At 47.8% G+C, this 13,364-nt stretch overlaps 2 protein-coding genes across 3 annotated transcripts in view; one reads left to right on the top strand and one right to left on the bottom strand.

Moving 5' to 3' along the window:
• Positions 1 to 13,364, bottom strand: part of LOC135976492 (spidroin-1-like) — a 925,731-nt gene that overhangs the window by 620,031 nt on the left and 292,336 nt on the right. The window lies entirely within an intron of this gene.
• Positions 1 to 13,364, top strand: part of FAM163B (family with sequence similarity 163 member B) — a 65,273-nt gene that overhangs the window by 1,308 nt on the left and 50,601 nt on the right. The window contains exon 2 of one of the 2 annotated variants that reach the window (XM_005293246.5): positions 10,567 to 10,686. The exons of the other annotated variant lie outside the window; for it this stretch is intronic. The gene's annotated coding sequence lies outside the window, so the exon portion shown is untranslated. The remainder of the gene's footprint in view (positions 1 to 10,566; positions 10,687 to 13,364) is intronic. 2 annotated transcript variants of the gene reach the window in all.

Raw genomic sequence — 13,364 nt, 5'->3', positions numbered from 1 at the left:
TTATTAGCTGCTCCAGGGCTAGCTCTCCCCCTCTCGTGCTCTTTAGTGACAGCTGCAGGAGTCAGAGTGGCTCTGAAGTTGATTTTTTCTTGCTCTCTGGACAGTGATCTGCCAGGGCACTCCAGTAGGAACCACCCACTCAGGCAAAGCATTTGTCCCCAGGTAGAGCTCCATCTCTGCATGCCTGGGAGAACTCTCAGTTGCATTCACATGGGTTTCTATAGATTGTCCCAAACCCAAGATATTAAGAAAAACAAACTTCATTGTTCCTGAGTGGGGAAATAGGTCAGAGAACTTCAAGCAAGGGACATCAGTCTAATATGACAGAGAAATACAGAGCTGGATGCAAGAAAGGTGATATATCAAGTATCCATCTTTTCTAAGCATGTTTGACTAACAATAATAAGACAGACCAGGTGGGTGAGGTAATATCTTTTATTGGACCAAGTTTTGTTAGTAACCCAGACACACTGTTGAGCTACACAGAGCTCTTCTACAGGTTTGGGAAATGTACTCAGAGTGTCACAGCTAAACAGAGGTGAAACAGATAGTTTAGCATAAGAAGTTAACACATATTCTAAGGGACCATTCAAGGTGAAGTGGCCCATTAACACCCCTGTAGTCATAGGACCAAAAGGGGGTTAGAGGGTTACAGAGTGTTGTAATAAGGCATGAATCCAGTGTCTTTATTAATACCAGGATTTTTCAGTGTCTAGCAAAGTTATGCATTTAAGCTTCCAGGCTCATCTTTTGAAAGCGTTGTGCAGGTTTCTTTTGCGGATGAGGACTGATAGGTTGGATATAGATTCAATGTTTGTAATGGCTCAGACATTCCCAGTCCTTATTCAATCCTTTGTTGATTGTGTCTAGTTTGCATATCAATTCCAGCTCAGCAGTCTCTATATAGAGTTATCCCTTTCACAAAGGAATCACTTTATATCTGAGCTGATTTTTGAGGCAGGAGGGGAAAAAAGGGAAACAGCAACAATGCACGTCTCTGTGTTTTCTCAGCCATGAATTCCGAGTATAAATAAAACTGTTTCCTGAGTGTGTTGCCTACTCATGTCCAAAAGTTAACAGATCAGCCTTAGAATGCTGTGGTTATTACCTAGGCTTCATTTTGGTTCATGTTGGCATTTAAATTAAGCATTTTGAATCATTCCTGTCATTGGCTCCAATCCTGTTCCCTTTCCAAGTCAATTGCAACCCTCCACCCCAAACTCCAGTGGGTCTGAGACCAGAATCTAGCTCAAGGTCTCTACCCTAAGACGTTTACAGACAGAGTAACATTTGTCAAAGTGCCTAAGTGACTCTGATTTTCAATGGCACTTAGGCTCCTAATAACCTGGGTCAGATTTTCAAAGGCGTCAGTGTGCCTAAAGATGCAGATAGGCACTTAGTGGGATGTACAAAAACATCTATACCTAACCTGCTTAGGTGCTTTGTAAATTCCACCAGGCACTTAAATACCTTTCTATATCTGGCCCTCGGGCACTTTTGAAAATTTTACCCTAAATACTCATGGTCCCATCCTGCCTCCATGAGGCAGTTTTGCCACTGACTTCAGTTTAATAGAAGTCACACCTACATAATTGAGCACAGAATCAAACTGGCGGTCTTTGCATTTGGCTATAAATTGCTGATAGGCAACGATGTCATATAGATAAATAGCCATGACTTGCTACGTTGTGCCATACCCTCATAAGAGTGTCACGGATAATGATAAGGTCAGTAATGGCATGTAGGTGGCTGGTGCCTTGGGAGATTTGGTTTTTAAAGATGCCATTTTTAAAATCTTTAAGAAAGGATGGGCGGCGGGGGGTGGGGGAGTCATGAGATTTTGCTCGCATTTTGTTCTGTTTCCTTGTTTATTGCTTTTCCCCCCTGGCAGATAAGTGTGGTATGTCTTTACCCTCTGACTGAGGGGGGAAAATGTATTAAAGCAATACACCTCAGCAGAGAGACCCGGGATTCAGTGATTTATGTTGACCAAACTCTCGTCCACACTGTATGGGGTGGTCTCTCCAGATTGAGACTGAGGTACATTGGGCAGGGCACGAAAACCTGTCTTGCAGAGCCTGTGCTGTACAAGTTCTGAAGATAAGGAACTTACAAGCAGGCCACAGGAACCTTTAAAGCAACAGAAGTGATCAGGTTGCCCGAGAAGACTGAGAGACATCAGGACCCCCCCAAAAATCTAGCCCCACCCCCTTGCTCCCTGAAGCGTTTAGTGAGAAAATGACCAGCCAATACTGGTTCCAGGCCCACTAGCTTCTCCGTCTGGCCATTAGGAAGGTTAAACATTTCTAGCAGACCACGTAGTTATCAAGGTGATGACCAGGGGTTGGGTGATATGCAGTACTAAAGAGTCCAGTGGAGTGCAAGAGATGTCTCTTGTCAGAATCATGAGGGCAGGCTCCAGACGAAGACAATATATGATTAGGGCCACGTGCTGGAGAAGGAACTATCTAGACATCACTTAGGCTAATCCACACAGCCCCGCAAGATCCACCAAACTGAAAGTGATGCCTGACAGCACTTTGCCTACTGCAGAGCTGCTGCCTTGTTCGGCAAGGTCAGAAAGACCGTGTGCAGCCTGGCTGGCTGGGATTTGTTTTCTAGTGAAAGGGCCCAGCGTTCTCATCTCTTTTACTGATACATTGGTTGTTCCTTATTAGGACTTTATGGGTTTTTTTGGAGCTGTGGCTCCTTGTTATGAGTGTCTTCTTAGCTACGTAGAGCTTCAGTACTGAGAAGGCAGATTCCGGAAAGAGGTAGAGAAAACCAGTTCAGGTAAATGTTGCTTGATTCTGTTATGTTCATGGCATACAAACACAGAAGTTAGATAAAAACAAATAATTTTCCTAGAAGGCTGCAATCTAACGCTGTTGTTTCTTAAAATGCAGAACAATAACACACATGAACCTAAAACCAGAGAGAGACAAAGCAGGCTGCTCCCTAATACAGCGAGTGTACAAATCACTCCATCTTACTCTAGGCTGGCTGTCTCCAGACAGATTCTGATCACAGGCTTCCCTACAGAGCCCCCTAGCATGCATGCAGGACCAGAAAGCCCCTTTACAAATTAAAGTAACAGCCTGCAATTATGACAGTTTTCAGTACACCACAGTTTCTAGGCTTTGTGGCTTTTAGTAGGCTTTGTGTTTGGGCTGGGATTTTTGTGCTTGGGAGTAAAAGTCAGTTGGATTTTGCTTCCCACCTCTCTACATTTTTGTGCATGCTGTTTTCTTACTTGAGTTGGTGTAAAACTCTGTGTAATTGGCAGCCCTTCCCCTGCGCTCCCAGGGGACTTTTGTCTGGTTAGGGTCATGGTATTGCATACTGCCTCTTCCTCCATTTCTCAGCATGTTACGTGGGGTTTTTTTGCCTGCAGTTCCTCTCAAAGGGGCATCGAATCATCCTCACTGTAAAGAGTGAATAACATGAAGGAAGAAGAAGGATGACTCAGGCTGAGGGGGAAGCTGTTTATTTACTCTCTTGGATCCGATGCCGTTTTCTCTTGCTTTTCAGAGTTTTTATTTTGAATGGTTTTCTGGGTTTTTTTCTCTATCCTGTTCTGTATGTATGAATAGGCGGTTTTCTCCCACCCAACTCCAAACAGACCCCGCAAATTGTGGGGGTCAGAACTTATCCCCTTCCTTGGGTTTGGTTTCATTCTGAAATGAAACAACACAGAATTAGCCGAGTTTTTCCCCCAGGCCTGCCTGTTCCCATGGTTCCTCCTTGAGGGCTGCTCAGTTCCTGGGCCTCTCTCTCTCTGCAGTGCCACCCCTGCTTTCCTTACCTACAGCTGGGTAAAGAGTGCCCTGCAACAGAGTGTCAGCAGAACCTGCCGAACCCTTTCCAGCAGGATCAACACCTTCGTTGGCTGGGTAACATTCTGATTCCTTCCAAGATGGAGAGTGGATCCCTTGTGTACATTCCTACAATCAGACTAGAGATGTACAGACAGCTTCTAAGCTGGAATGATCTGATGATGCATTTGGTCAGCGCAGGATTGTGTAGGCGGCTCTTCCTCCTCGTTACGAGCACCGACTTCCTTCTCTGCTCCACAGCTTTTATCAAGGAGACGGAATCTTGTCACGCTCTCTCTACGACGATATCTGACATTATCCAACTTGCCCTTGGTGTGTTTCCAGAAATAGTTAGGCCTACAGTATGCACAGATGACATCTGGATGCATTACTGTCGAGTTCAGAAATGTTCAGTAAACAAGACGGGGATCTATTGTTTGAAGGTTATTTACAGAGACTCCTATCAAGTGATCTGGCCATGCAGAGGGGAAAGCCTGAATGGCAAGGCGATAATTGCTTTTTCAAAGTACACTTCAGAAAAGAGTCATTAGAAACCCAAGGGCAAGCTGCAGCCGGCATTAGCCAGACCAAGGGCCTGATCCAAGTAGCACGGAAGTCAAGGGGAGTTTTTCCATTGACTTCAGTGATGGTTGGATCAGCCCATGGGCAGGTTCATATAATTCTGAAAGGGAGCATGCTGCTCTCGGACATATCTAGGGACAGAGTGTAGTCTGTCCAGAGTCCAAGCATGAAAAGACTCCTCGGCTATTGCAGGCAGCACAGTAATCCTAGAATCAGTGCGTTAAGGCAAGAAACACAATCCTGCTAATGCTTTGCACTCGGATACAGTAGCAGCTTTCATCTAAGGTACTCAGAGCACTTTAGAAATGTTAAGTAAGCCTCCCAAAATCCTAGAAGGAAGTAAATATTATACTTAATCCTCCCTCAGCGGGGGGGCTGGACTAGAGGACCTCTTGAGGTCCGTTCCAGCCCTATAATTCTCTGGTTCTATGATTATTAACCTTATTTTACAGACAGAGAAACTGGGGGCCACTGAGGTTGAGACTTGCCCGGATTGTTGGGCAGTGAATAGGAACCAGGAGTCCTGAAGTCCAGTCCCCTCTCTAACCACTAGCGATCACCCTTTCAGCTGGAGTACCGACTGGAGACAGACATATGACAAGACATATTCCCCTCTTGAGTCAGAGATACTGTAGTGGCCATAGGAATCCTTCTAAGGCTTGTAGCATGTGCAGAGAGCTCTTTATCTGATTCTGTCCCCAGGACACGAGGTTTGAGGAGACAAACATCTCTTTTTTATTGTTGGATTAATTTACCACTTCTTACTACTCCTGAGAGAGAGGAAGTATTAGATTCTCCCGCCGAGCCAGGTTAGTCAGGCAATGCCACAGTGAGCTATCCATAACATAACGCTGACAAACCTCCAGGCTTGGATCATAGACTCATCGAATTTAATACCAGAAGGCACCAGCAGATCATTTAGATGGAGTAAGTTTTGGAGATATACCACCGATTTTTGCTCCCAGTGCCTCCATTGGGTTACTGGTTTATTTAATTTTTCACCACTCCCAGTTCAATGAATGAAACTTTAATAAGCTTCATTCACAAAATAGGGGGAGTCAAGGTGGGAGGGCGGGGGTGGAAGGAATATTTTCAAAAACAAGGCTCCTTCCTTGATCCAGATGCCAAAATGTTTTCCAAATTCTGCAGAAGAATATGGATTTGCTTCTGGCATCACCTACACCAGCTTCACACCAATATAGCTCCATGGCCTTCATTGGAATTACTCCTGGTTTACCCTGGTGTGAGGGTGAGCCGAATCAGGGCCATTTGTAATTGTATGCAGTTGAGAATAGGGTGAAATAGTGCCACGTTTGCCTGACTATTATAGCAGTTTTGACACTATGTCTAAGGACTGGTCTGGACTTGCCAGTTGGGGGTGTCTCCCACTCTGCTAGGCTGGCAGAGTTATCTGTGTCCAAACATGTTTCCTAGCTTACCTGAGTATTCTGCCACCCAGTGGTGGATTAGCCACTGGGCCAACGGGGCCCAGGCCTATTGGGGGGAGGAGGGACCCATAAAAATGGGCGCCCCCATGCCCAGACCTGCTCTGCCCACCCGGTGCTTCTGCTGGGGAGCAGGGTTTGGACATGGGAGCTTGCCCTGTTCCACTCGCCTGGCACTCCAGCCGGGAAGCAGGATCGGGGTGCAGGAGCTTGCCCCGCTCCACCCAGCACTCCAGCCGGGGAGCAGGGTTGCAGTGTGAGGGTTTGCTCCGTTCCACTTGCCCAGCACTCCAGACGGGGAGCAGGGTCAGGGCGCAGGGGCAGGCCCCTGTGTCCCGACCAGAGCACCAGGCAGGCAGAGCATGGCAAGCCCCTGGGCCCCGACCCCACTCCCCAGCAACTGGGCAGAGCGGGGCAAGTCTCCGTGCCACAACCCCACTCCCCAATAGCCAGGAGAGCGGAGTGGGGCAAGCCTCCGTGCCCCGACCCCATTTCCCCAGCAGAAGCGATCAGCGAGGGAGGGGGCTGCAGGCGGAAGGGGTGGGGAGGGTGCCCCACTTGCTCTGGCCCAAGGGCCCCACAAAACCCTAATCCACCCCTGCTCCCACCCACCAATAAATACTCCATTTTAAGATTTCATTGTTGAAATGCTGGTGGTGTCACAAAGCCTGTATCAGATTTACAGAGCCAGACCCTCAGCAGGTGTAAAGCAGGATAGTTCTATTGCGCAATGGAGCGATGTTGATTCCCTCCAGCTGTGGACCTGGCTTTCTGAAAATGCTGCTTCTTACCCTACACAGCCTACGGGTTTATTTCTGGGTACTCAGGGTGGCCTCTCTTGGCCGCTTGGATTTTGCCTGGCAACAGGGTACCTCTCCCTGGCGTGGTTCATTAACTACTGTCTGATCTCAAGCATTTAGGCAGCGAGACAACCCTTAGAGGTCCTCACCCTAAAAATAAGTCTCATTTGAAAAGCAAAGTGGGAGTTTGCTGTGTGGTCTCAAATTTCCTCGAAATCCATGATAATTGGCTCCTCTTTGAAGTGGATGACCACAGATCGTCTCTTTGATGGGTAGGAGACAAGGCCCTCTGAATTGCTAGATTCTAAATAGGGAATCCAGATTGTTCACGAGTTACAAGTTCATCAAAAAAGCCTGAGCTACAGTAGCTCATTATCTGAAGAACACTGAAAGTGCTGGGCACATCGAGGGAAAAAAAGTAAAGCTGAGATTACTTTCCCCAGTGAATTGAGGAGAAAGAGCTCTTATATCATTTAATACATTAATATATAGAACGATCAGTAGTGGCGTGGCTAGATGACTGCCTGAAGACCATGTCATTCTGTTTAGATTTGATTTTAATGACCAAGAAACCGACTCGTTAATGTTGCCTGTTCCATTTATATTGGCAAGGGACAGAATCTGATCCCCTTAATCATCTCAAATCTGGAACTGTTTGAGAAGAAAGGTCCTACTCAAAGGGAGCTCAGAGGGATATCGAAATTAGTGAAAGGGAGCTCACTTGCAGGAGGAAAGGTAAATATACCGATTGCTGGATAACATATGTGCCCTGAAATTCTCAGAAGAATGCAGAAGCATAGTGCTGAATCCAGAAGCATTTATCTCCCTTTGACTCTTAACCAATGGCCTATAAAGCTAAAGCAGATCAGAATTTCTTGAGATATAAAGACTTGAAAATTGGTACCATTCACAGGAGAAATGTGCACTAGATACTATGATAAAAGATAGTGCATTAACTTAATTGAGGTTGCTATTTGTTGTGATTACAAAGGAACAAGTTTATATTACTCAGTTTGTAGTGAAGTGCATTCAAGTCCCCAAGTACCATTCTAGTTCCCAAACATGTGCACTGAAGTGTGCAAATTGCAGTTGCAGTAATACTGAACCGACCATCCAAAAGGGAAGATTTTCTGTTAGGAAAGTGACATCACTGCCCCTCTCTTTACCCCAATTTCCTCTCTTTGCCTTTTTTTTTTTTTTTTAAGTATTCCCAGTGCAGGAAAGGTGCTTTGGTTTTGCAGTGGCGGTTTGCATCTGGGTTCCATTAGATCTCACTCGGGATCTGGATTTAGTCCAGTTCCAGCCTCTACCACAGACTTTGTGTCTGACCTTGGGGACGTCAATTTAATCTCTCTGTGCCTCAGTGATCTATCACTAAAATGGGGGTAATAATGCTTCCTTTCTCATACCCTTTGTCTGTCTTGCTAGTTAGCCTAGAAGCTCTGTGGGGCAGGGACTGTATATGCACAACTACCAGCACAAAGGGGCCTTGGTTTCTGTTGGAGCTGCTGTTCTGAGAATCCGAACCGAACCACCAAAGCTTAGCAGGGTTGAGAGAACGTGCTCCTGGTTTTTCCCATCTCCCTAATGGCCAAGCCAGGGTGATCTGACATTTGGTTTTACCTCAGGTTTTCAGAGCTGACCCCAGGAGTGGTTGTTGGCCTCCTTCCATCGGGGGCCTTGCAGGCAGCTAGCACAGCTCCAAAAGGGCATTGATTCCTGGGGTCCCCAGTGCAGCCTCTGCCAGCAGAGATCTTGTGGCACTCCCAGCACATGCTGACGCTGCCCCAGCCAACCCATGCCTTGAAAGAGAATGGTGGAGGCATGGCAGAATCGCTGCCAGATGTTCAAGGCCTGAGGCTGGCACAGCTGGACTGGGTTAGGTCCTATGACTGTTGAAACAATCAGTACAGTGACATCTCGGCCTGTCGTCCTCGGTAGAATATCAGCTGTAATAACACTGTTCAAATCACCATGTCCCCCTAGTGGCAGGTTGTGCTGTCCTTCAACGATCACTGTATTTGCAATTCGGTAAGGATGATCTTCGTAAAGGTTTATTGTGCTTTTAGAAACTGAATATTCATGCTGATGGACAGCCCTGGGAAGAGGTGCTGTCTGTAATGTCTCCTTAGATAGAAAATACTGCTGCAAGTTGACTCACTTTAACTTTCAGCAATAGAAATCATTTGCAACACCATAGCCCCTGTGTTATTGCTGGGGGGGAGTTGTTCGTTAATAACAAATGTGGATGTTAAAGAGAGAGAGATTATGTCCTCTGTGTAAACGAAGTCTAGGACCCACTGTGGGGAAAATATGATGCCGAGGCGGCCAAAGACTCAGCTGTACTATAGGCTTTAGAATACTCCCGCTAATATCTTGGCCGCTTTAATGACGGCCTCGTGGTAGAGTATGTGATTGATCCAGGATCTGTTCCAGTCCCTTTCTGCAAGCCAGCATGGGTGGGAGTTGCAGGACTGCAGTACAAAGGACGTGAGTGGATGGGCATATCTTATTTTGTTCAACCTTGTCCTCGCTGGCTAATTAAGGTCTTGAAATAAAAGGCTGCGAAGGGAGCTCTTTCTAATCTTCCTTAGCTGGAAAGATGATTGGTGTGATGCAGGGAATAAATGGTTCTTCAGGAATGCTGTAGGTGTGAGCATGGGAGTACCTAGGTATTAAGCATTGATTTGGGTTTTCTGTTGGGCTTATTATTATTATTAGACCAAATAGAGATCGGGGAAATGTTCCAAACTTTTGTCTTTCCCTGTGGGTTTTCTCTGAGATTGCTCTTTATGTACAAACAAGAAGGGCGGGGGGGAAGGGGGAACCCAGTCATGGGGAGGCAGCTTCCCTTGAGGGTACACAGAACTCTGCGGGCTTTCTGCAAGTGTTTGTCTTCTGGAGGAACAGCGTGTAGCAGTTCAATTGTTTCCCATTCAGATGTGGGCCCAATTAAAAGGATTTTCTAAAAGCCTGTCAGATGGCTGCTCTGTGTGTGATCCTGCAGTCACTGAAGCCATTTTCAAAACTCCCATCACCTTTGGTGGGAACAGGAAGAGGTGCCCAATTCAGCGAGGCATGCTTGGAAAACGGGCTCAATCCGTGATGGTGCTGCGTGCCCTCCCCTCTCAAGGACATGAGGAGACTCAGAGGGCGCTCAGCACCTCACGCAGCATTCAGCACCGTGCAGAACCAAAACCTATGCATGTTGCTCTGCACTGGAGGGCAGGAAATGCCAAACATGCTGAGTCTTAAGTGAACCCTCTGGCCAGTGCTGGGAATAGCATCCATGCCCTCACCCCCAGTGCCAGGAGATGCCAAACGTAATTTGTGCAAACTTGTTCAAAGCAAACAGTCCCAGCCTGATTTTCCTGTTGCCAACCTAACTTTGCACCCATTTAACACCACTGACTTCAACAGAGTTACTCCCGATTTATGCAGGGATAAGCGAGAGCAGAATCAGCTCCTCTATATGAAGCATTTTCTAGTTTGAGGATGTTCTCCTCCCCCCCCCAAATAATCTGTCATTTTTTAAAAAAATAAACCTTCATAGAACATCCTGAGGACTCCATGAGACTACAATGGAGGTCAGACTTCAGCAAGCAGGCAGCTGGTCTTGCTGCCTCTCTGGAGGCCTTTTAGCATGTCGTTTGAATTGTTTAATGTTAGGACTGGCAAGCAAAAGGCAGGTAGATGTCTTGAAACTTTTATCTAGCAGGATCGTTAATAAATAACCCATCAATAATCACAATAATATTGACAACAATAGCCTATAATTGCCTCGTGTTAGAAATATGCAAGGGATACTGTCAGAACTAACATCTAGGTTTTGTTTATAAAGGGAAGGGTTAGAAAAGCTAATAGTGTTGAGAGAAATAGTTTCAGAAAACTTACTAAAGAAACCAATGGTTTGTTTTGTTTTAGAGTCAAACATTCCCTTGTAAATGCGAACGTTGCAACTTTGTACCAGCGCATGAGAACCCAAACTGACTAAAAACGAAAGGCAGACTTCCTCGAAATGTTCTAGCACAGTTTTGGTGACAGGTATGGAGACTGGATTATTTTTGTGCTACCCAGCATGCCTCATAGCCCCTCCTCCAGGTTGTCAACAAGACTATTTTGTATCATATTTATTTCACAGTCCCTAGTGTGCACAGCCCCTTGTCCACATTAGCCAGGAAAACCATGCTAGCAAGAGCAGTGTTTATAGACAACCTACATATATACAGTGCCTACACACCCACTCTGTTTTCCCGCAGTCAGATCCACATAGAGAGACCCTAGTGCTCAGCTGGGCTCTGTAGGATGTGATGGGGGATACAAACCCCACACTGGATAACAAGGAGTTAGGCAGCTGCTCTGGGCTCTGCCAGTCCCGCACCCAGGGCCGGCTCTAGGCACCAGCAAAACAAGCAGGTGCTTGGGGCGGCACATTTCTAGAGGCGGCATTCTGGCGCCGGCCATCATAGGCACTGACTCTGTGGCATGGAGAAAAAGTGCCCCCGCCGCCCCAGCTTGCCTCCGCCTGCTCCCCTGAGCACGCTGCTGCCGCTCCGCTTCTCCCCCCTCCGTCCCAGGCTTGCCGGGTGCAAAACAGCTGTTTCGTGCAGCAAGACTGGGAGGGAGGGGAAGCCGAGTGGCGGGGCGCTCGGGGGAGGCAGCGGTGGTGGAGCGGAGGTGAGCTGGAGTGGGGAGCGGTTCATCTACCCCCCCCCCCCGTTACTTCCTGCGCCCCCCCACCCTAGCTCACCTCCGTTCCACCTGCTCCCCTGAACGCGCCACTGCTCCGCTTCTCCCCCGTCCCTCACCTGAGAGGGAGGGGGGAGAAGCAGAGCAGCGGCGCGCCCAGGGGAGCAGGCGGAGCGGAGGTGAGCTAGGGCGGGAGGTCGTGGGGGGGGCGCAGGAAGCAATGGGGAGGAAATGCGGCACCCCCGGGGGAGGAGGCGGGGCCGGGGATTTGGGGAAAGAGTTCAGAAGGGGCGGAGTTGGGGCAGGGCTGGGGGCGGGGGGGGGGGGAGGACACAAAAAAAGGGGGGGGGTGGCCAAAAATTTTTTTGCTTGGGGCGGCAAAAATCCTAGAACCAGCCCTGCCCGCAGCGCCACACCTGCAAGGGGGAAGTTAAAAGGGGAGCAGAGCGGCTCATTTGTTGGCAGAGTAGGGAACAGAGCAGACCTTCAGTCCCTGAGAAAAGAGCTGACTGAAGCCAGGAGCGTCCCAGACGACCCCTGCGGGAAAGGAGGACTAAATCCTGGTGCACCCTGAGGAGGAAGTTGTTTCCCTCTGCTTCTTACAAACTCAGCGTATTTGCATGAATCCCCCTTGCTTTTGTTCATTGACTATGCTGGAAAGGGACCTGGCTAGAGGGCCAAGTGATGGGGTGAGGCAGGTCACTGCATAGGCAGAGCAGTTGTTGGCAGGAGACACCTGGGAAGGGGAGGGGAGGTAGAGCTGCTACACCATGCCCAGCCAAGAGGAGGCACCAGCGGTGAGTCAACTCCTTCCTCGGGGGTACAGGTGTCTGGGCTAGTGGGTCTGGTTGCAGGATTTGGGGTCATAGGATGGAAAGAGCTTTATTCACACCTGCTCTTGGTTTAGTCCTGAGCAGAGTTCTGGGAGCTCCTCATAAGAACTAATTATTTGGAGGATGTCACGACATACTTCAAACAATTCATCAAGTGAATAGTTTCTTCCAATATTCTCCCAGCTGTAACTCAAGCCAGAATACCCTTGAGTACCAGTTCTGAGGATAGTGAGAAAAAAGACATGATGCCACCAGAGAATCTTTTATGGAGACCATCTCCCACCTAGCCATGGGTCCCCCTGCATGGGATTTTATAAACCCATGGAAGAAAAAGACACTGGTGGGACTGGAACCAGGGAGAGCTTTGGAAACAGAGAAATGAATTACACTGGGTGCCATCTTGAGCCATGTGGCGCTCCATGCTGATTGGAGCAAATCGAGATGCCAGCATCTTCTATCCCTCAGGCTGGCCATACAGACAGTTTATGCTGTGGCTCTCTGGGCAGTCCCCAGGGTGCTGAGTGGCCTCTCTCAAAGTGCTCTGCTACTCAACTCTGAGAGCAGCTTTGCAGAACCTGACGCAGCAAATCACTTCTTGGTGCTCCACTCACACCCTGATGTTTGCATCAACTTCAGTGGGAGCAGGACTGGGTCCTTAGCAAACACTGATCTTTTTCCCAGGAGGCGTTGGGGAATTGCAAAAGCTCTGGCTAAAGGAGGTAAAAGAGCAACAGGCTCTATCCTTTCCAAGTCTGGCAGGAAGTTTTCTCTACAAGAATTTAAGTAGAGCCACCTGGCTTGGGGTGACATTTTAAATTTTTTTAACTCTGCTTTTAAAAGTTTTTGAAATGTATCCCTGGTCTGAGTGCCAGCATGGGGCTTAGCTGGTGGCGAGGTATGAGCTGGCCCGGTGCACAGAGGTGTCCCACTTCCCCAAAGCATTCAAGCATGTGCTAAGTAAGGATGGGCCCACAATGAGTTGGGGGCAGACATGAATATATTTGTAATCCCCAAAAGAGATTTCTGGCGCTGTTCACATTGTAAGTGGCTTCACCAGCTGGTAGACTTTTATCACAGTTAAAATCTCCGGGTCGTTCTTGCTGATGGCTCCTCCACATTTTAACAAGCTTTATTCAGATGATCACCTGCCGGTCAGCACCGACACGCACAGGCATGCCAGAGCTGTTAAGGTTTAGAACT

This window comes from Chrysemys picta, chromosome 18 (assembly GCF_011386835.1).
Source record: "Chrysemys picta bellii isolate R12L10 chromosome 18, ASM1138683v2, whole genome shotgun sequence".
Taxonomy (NCBI): domain Eukaryota; kingdom Metazoa; phylum Chordata; order Testudines; family Emydidae; genus Chrysemys; species Chrysemys picta.
This window is presented reverse-complemented; position numbering and strand designations above follow the sequence as displayed.